Raw genomic sequence first — 6,837 nt, forward strand, 5'->3', positions numbered from 1 at the left:
CCCGTGTCCCCTGCATCGGCAGGCGGACTCTCAACCACTGCGCCACCAGGGAAGCCCACCCAATATTTTTACCTTTTCTGTTATTCTTTCTTCACTGTTGATATTCCAAGTTTCCCTCTTTTATCATTTACTTTCTGTGTAAAGAATTTCCTGTAGTCATCCTTTTAGGGTAGGTCTATTGGTCACAAATTATATTAGTTTTTCTTCATCTTAGTTTTTCACCTTCATTCCTGAAGGATATTTTTACTGAATATAGAATTCTGAGTTGACATCAGTTTTCATTCAGCACTTGAAAAACATCACACCACTTCCTTCTGACCTCCATGATTTCACATGAGAATTCTGTTGTCATTTGAATTGGTGTTCCCCTCTAAGTCATGTGTCATTTCTCTCTGCTATCAAGACTCTTTTTTGTCTTTAGCTTTTAGAAGTATAATTACGATGGCTATAATTATTGAAATGTTAGGCCTTAAGTCTGTGGATTTCTTTAATTTTCTCTGAGCTTCTCCCTTCTGGAGTTTGTGCAGCTTCTTCAATCTAGGCTTATGCCTTTTGCCAAGTTTGGGGGATTCTCAGAGATTGTTTCTTCAACTACTTTTTCAGTCCCTGTCTCCCCTTCTCTCTCTCTCTCCTCTCCTTCTGGGACTCTGATTATATGAATTTTAGCTTAACTTTGTTCTTCAATTTTTTCCCCCAGTCTGTTTTCACTCGTTGTTCAGACTGGTTAAATTCTATTAATCTGTCCTAAGTTCACTGACTTTTATCCTCTGTTATCTCAACTTTACTATTGAGCCTGTCCAATGAGTTTTTCACTCCTTTTATTGCATTTTCCAGTTATGAAATATCTATTTTGGTTATTTTTTATAACTTCTATTTCTTTGCTGATAGTTTCTATAGTTTCATTTGTTTCAGGAGAATCAATAAGCATTTTTATTTTGGCTGCTTTCATTTTATTTGGCTGTTTAAGCATTTTTATTATGGCTGCTTTAAAAGCATTGTCAGGTAATTCCAAAATTTGTAGTTTCTCCATTTTGGCATCTGTTGATTGTCTCTTTCTCATTCAAGGTGCGATTTTTCTGGTTCTTGGTATGATGAGTGATTTTTAAAAGCTGTATTCTGGACATTTTAGGTATCATGTTATGGATTCTGGATCTTATTTGCATCTTCTATTTTAGCAAGGCTCAATTGACACCGTAATGGTGGGGAAAGGGAACACTGCCTCATTACCTCATGGGCAGCAGTGAAAGTCTAAGTTCCCCATTTAGCCTCTACTGACCAGGGGTAGGAGAGTAGGAGTGTTTTGTGTCATTTTTTTCTGGGGTGTTTGTCTGGAATAGGGTTGGTTTTATCACAAAGGCTTCTGTCTTATTAGGCTGCTCTTTCCCATTCCTTTGACAATGGAATTCAGACTTTTCTTGAGGCTGTTTTTATCTGTACCTATTGGCATTTCTTAGCTGTGGGCTTCTCTCGTGCCCAGTCTGGGATGTATAGGAGGCAAAAAGAAAATCTAGGGAATTCATGGTCATGCTGTTCATTGAGTCCTGAGGTCCCTAACTGGTCTGCTTTCTCCATCATTCAGAGTTTTCTTACCTTTGTTTTATACGTTATGTCTAGGGATTCAGGAGGAATAGGGAGAAATGTATGTCCTGCATCTTGTCCAGAACTGGAATTCCTAGGTGTATATTTTTCAATTACTACTCTGTAGCATTTAATGAGTCTTTTCTATCTGAAAATTCAATTTTCTGAAAGTCTATAAAATTCTCCTATTATTTCTTTGGTTGTTGCCTTGCTCTCTTCTTATTTTTTCTCCATTTGGTACTCCTATTATTTGCATATCTCCTAGATACTTCACCCATGTTTTTTTTTTTTTTAATTTTTCCCTCATAATTTCCATTTCTTTGTATTGGTACTGTGGGATTGTTCTCCTTTTTCATCTTTCAGACCATTAAATCAATTTTTGGTGGTGTTCATTCTATTCTTTGCTTCCACAATTGAAATGTTTAAATTTAGAAATTTTTTTTTTTTTACTTCCAAAAACCATTTTCCCTCATTCTTATCACTTTTCCCCCAGTCTCTACTTGAATCTCCTTAAAACTCTTATTTTCAAAGCTTACTTTTTCTTATTTTAAATCTGTCTGAATATGAGTCCTCTCTTTTAGTTATCTAGCTTGGTCTTTCTCCTTTAAGCGACTGAGCCCCTTAACTGATCTCTGATCTGCTTTGGCTACTCATACCAGCACCTGGGCAAGTCAGGCTCTTGTGGCCTCTTGGATAGCAACAGCTGAGCAATTGTGAAAGGAAAGAAAGATGCCTTTTCTCCAGTGACCTAATGGTGAACAAAGCTGGTCAGCTGGGTCCCTCAGGCTGGGGTGACATGGGAGAGGCTTCTAGGATCTTGAGACACTCCCGGTATGAATAGGAAAGTGTTGGGCTGCTGTGTGCCCGTGTGTAAGTTGTTTGCCACACAAGGGTACCTGGTTGAGAGAATATTAAGAGCTAAAATCTACTTGCTGAGCTGTTTACCCTGGTGAGGAGCTACATCTGCCTGAAAGAAGGAAATATTACTTCCTCATTTGCACAAGAGCAGCTGAAGGGGATGCCTTTTTCTAATCCACATTAAGATGCTGTACAAGCTAGTAGTGGCCCTGGGAAGGGTAGTTTGGCCCACCTGTGGCATTCCCTTCTAGGGAGGTGAGCCCCAGTGGAATCGAGGCCTTCACTCAGGGTTATGTGCAGGAAGTGGGCAGGGACAGTTCCTCCTCACCTGCTAAGGGGTCCCATTCAGTTGGGGCCAGCTAGGCCCCTCAGGTCCTCAGGTGGCTTCAGAATTAAAAGCCTTTGCGGCAGGCTCACTAGTGAAGCAGGTACTTCCCAGGTTCCTGAGCCTTGGTCCTCCCTGCAATTTTAAACAGTGTGGCAGAGACACCATCCTTCACCAGTCCTGCACTGGCTCGGTCTCCCCAGGATGTGCGAGGTTTCCTTTAGGCGCCAGCTGTAGGCCCTAGCATCCTGCCCTCTCTATTCACTGTATGTCTCACAGTTTGAGTCACTTCTACAGAGAGCTGAGTGAGAGAAACAGTGTCAGCTCTAGGTGCAAGCCCCCATCGTTAGAGAATCCCCTTGGATAGTCATCCTAAGATCATTTAGGAAATTTTTCCATATCACAATCCTGTTGCAGTCATCATTTTTTCCCATAGGATAGAGCTGTATTACCCAGATACTACTGAACTTGGATCCCATTTACCACCAGCTCTATGACCTCATGCAAATCATTTGACTTCTCTGAGCTTGTCTTAGTTTCTTTGTCTGTAAAACGAGGGTCATAATGTTTGTCTTCCATAACTCAAGGAACTATTGAGAGAATAAAATTAGACGATTGCTCTGTCTAGTGCTTTCCAAACGGTAAAGTGCAATGAAAAGGTAAAGGAGATGAATAAAGTGGTGATGGAGAGATGGTGGCATCCGCTCCTGGGGCCATGGGGAGCAGAGCAGTGGTGTGAAGTTGCAGTCATCCAGTAGATTCAGAGCAGGATCAAGCCTGTGGGAATTGGAGCAGACATAGTTGGCAAGACCAGAGTAGAGCCATGCCAGACACTGGCCACAACCTCAAGGGCATGCTTTCTTCTTAGGAGCTGATCTTCCAAAGGCTGAACTAGTGGAAGAAAAGAGAATTTTAAAAAGAGATAAAAAGGGAAGAGTAAAAGATGCTAAAGCCACTCATATAGTTTCAAAGCTGTCCCTCAGAACACTGAAAGATTTATCATGTAAGGAATGAGATAAAAACATCTGACAGGAGACATAAAGATCTCGAATATATATTTTTTAATTGTGATAACCATTCCCAACCCTATGCAAATATCCCATTCTTTCCCTCTGTTTCCAACCAAGTCATTAAGTCTATTGCATTAGCAATAGATTAGAATACCAGTTTGATCAAGGAGCAAAGAATGTAATTAGGAACAGGAAAAGAAATTAAGCAGGCAAGGCTTATATGAGAGCTAAGGAAGCAGTCCAGAAGGGGGATGTGTCTTCCACACCTCCACCCTTCACCCTGCCCCCAAAAGGAAAAGTAGGTCATCTTTGAGAGAATGACTGTGACAGGTGATCATGTAAGGTTTGGAAAGTACTGGGAGACTGATCTCTCTTCACTAACACAGACAATGGACTTTCTAGCCTAACTCCCTATTCTTAGTATTTTACAGTGAACTGGACAATTCATTTTTAAGACGCGAGCAGTGAATGTCTGCCTCTGTGTCCTAGAATCTTGGGAGTAAGAACATGTTGTTATGCCATCGTTTCTCCCTGTAGGGCAACAAGAGGTAATATACTTGTTAATTTACTTGTCCTCAAGAGGTAATATAATCCTCATGATAAGCACCCAGTCTCTTTTTCAGACAACAGCAGAACCTCTCTTTCTGACTTAATATTTTATTTCCTTAAGGTAGTTACAAGGTATCATTCCCTCCTTTTACAAAAGAGTAAACTGCAGCCCAGAGATGTCATGTGACTTTCCCATAGCCACGTGGCAAGATTAAGGACAGAACTAGGTTCTAGAACTCTAGGGCACTGCTTTTCTACAAGTAGCTGACCACGAATGCTGGCATGGATGTTCCTAGTGGTCTTGTTGCAATGCTCCAACAGTCCATGAATCTTGGCTCACCAAAGTCTCAATGCAACTGTCTTCATTATAGTTCACTATTAACTAGAGCTTGAATATTAAAAACATGTCATCAGTTTATGTAGTATAATAATACTGCCTTAACCAAAACATTCCATTATCTATCCAGTCTGGATTGATGTTTAAATCACTATGCTTCAAAAGGCATAAGTTCATAGGAGGGCACCCAACAATGTTGAATGGATGACCACTTGGCGGCTCATTAAGGAACCATGCCATTTTATATCTGAAAGAGGCCTTGAAGGTCATCCTGTCCCACTCCTTTCCTTTCTTTTGCAGCCTGAAGAGTGAGAGGATTTGGAGAACAGCACTGGAACCCCCTCCCTTTTTTTTCTGTTTCCCAGACCAGCATTCTTTTTTCCACCTGCACTGCTTTCAGTTAATTTGATACAAATTAAAATTGCCAATTTACTTGTATTCTGGTATACAAAAGAAGTGCTTCTAACATCGAATTTTAAAACACTATCCATACAAAATGACAGGGTTTGGGGTTTGGGGTTTTGCTTGTTTGTTTGTTTTAATTGTATGGAATTTGTTCATTCTGAGGAAGAGCAGAAACTTGTCCTAAATCACTGAAGACAGTAAAGCTGAAATTTGAGGTAGTAAACTATTCTATTTGGGGAACAATAGATATGAAGTCAGGAAGAGTTAGGCCTTCTAAGAAGGGAATTGTATAGAAAAGCTTACTAAAAAGTCAGCACTCCAAAGTATTTGAATGCAAAGGAGATTAATACAGATAAAGGGAAGGTATGGGCACTTAGCAGATGACAAATAATAACACATTCATGCCATAGGGAAAGCAAACTTTTAGCTGAAATGGTACTTATGGGAAATAAATTCAAACCTCAGATGTTTTAGTCAGGAAGTCTCATTAGGATGCAACACAGCTTCTCATCATGGGTTATTACACAGTGTCACTAAAAAAAGGACAGACATCTGAGAGGGACAAGACACGACCAAATAGCAATATGAGAAATTTCAGTCTTGCTGTGTCTTGCTCTATATGAATATTGGATCATTAGATGCTATCCTCTCACCAAAAATGACTTCAGAATGACAAAAACAGAGATTAAAAGTGATCTATATTGAAATGACAGCTGTTAGGGTAAAACTCTTTTGAGAATCTAATGTATATTTTATTCATTCATTTAACAAATATCTATGGGGTTCTAGGAAGATGAAAATAAAGAAGATAATGTCTTTTACAAGGAGGTCTCAAAAAAGACAGACGTAAATAAACCATTGTGGTGAGGTGTGGTGTGAAGAATATACCAAGCACAACCTTTGGTTCTGCTGATTTTATCTAAGCTTTTGAAATATGTAAACATTTTTCTTTTATGAAGAAAAAGAATATACCAAGCACAGCCCAGGCACAAAGGAGGGACTGGGGAGACCTCAGAGAGGGGAAGATATTTTTGACCAGGATTTAAAGGAGGAACAAGAGTTTGTCTGGCAGGCTGTGGTAAACATGGGGAAATGGGGAAGGCTCCCAGAGCGAGGCAGTAGCTTATGCAAAGTATTTGGCAGTATGTGATTTAGAATCCCAGATGAATCCCAGTGCAGCTACTTTAAAGCCGTGGATTCGTAGGTAAGTGACATTGCTTCTTGGAGCCTCAGTTTCCTTCTCTGTAAAAGGAGCATAGTAATCTTCACTGCATATACTGATTATAAGCATGACTAATAGTGCTGGCTAGCAGGTAATGAATGCTGTTTCATCTCTAATAACTCTTTATAGAACATGCCTAGGTTGCAAGTCGTCTTATTATGTTCCCTCTGCAGAGGAAGATACCTAGAACTGAGAGCTTATGGAACTTCCCCAAGATTACATAGGTTAACAAGTGGCTATGTTAGGATTTGAACCCAGGCAGTTTGGCTTGAGACTTGTTTGTTTTAGCACAGTGTTCTATGCCTTTTATTACATGACATATTGTATGTAAAGCACTTAAAAAAGTGACCTGTAGCATAAGTTATAGCTATTTTTACTACTGTAAGGTACAATTGCCCTAGGAACATGAGGTTTTCAGTGTGCAGGTATGGGGTGAGGTGGAGATAGGGCTGCAGCAGTAATGCGTTAGATAGCTGAGGGGCTTCATGCCATGCTAAGGAATTAGAGCTTTATTGCCAGGCTAAGAAGGAACAATGGAGTTACCTTCAGCAGG

This window comes from Lipotes vexillifer, unplaced genomic scaffold (assembly GCF_000442215.2).
Source record: "Lipotes vexillifer unplaced genomic scaffold, Lipotes_vexillifer_v1.1 scaffold920, whole genome shotgun sequence".
Lineage (NCBI taxonomy): Eukaryota > Metazoa > Chordata > Mammalia > Artiodactyla > Lipotidae > Lipotes > Lipotes vexillifer.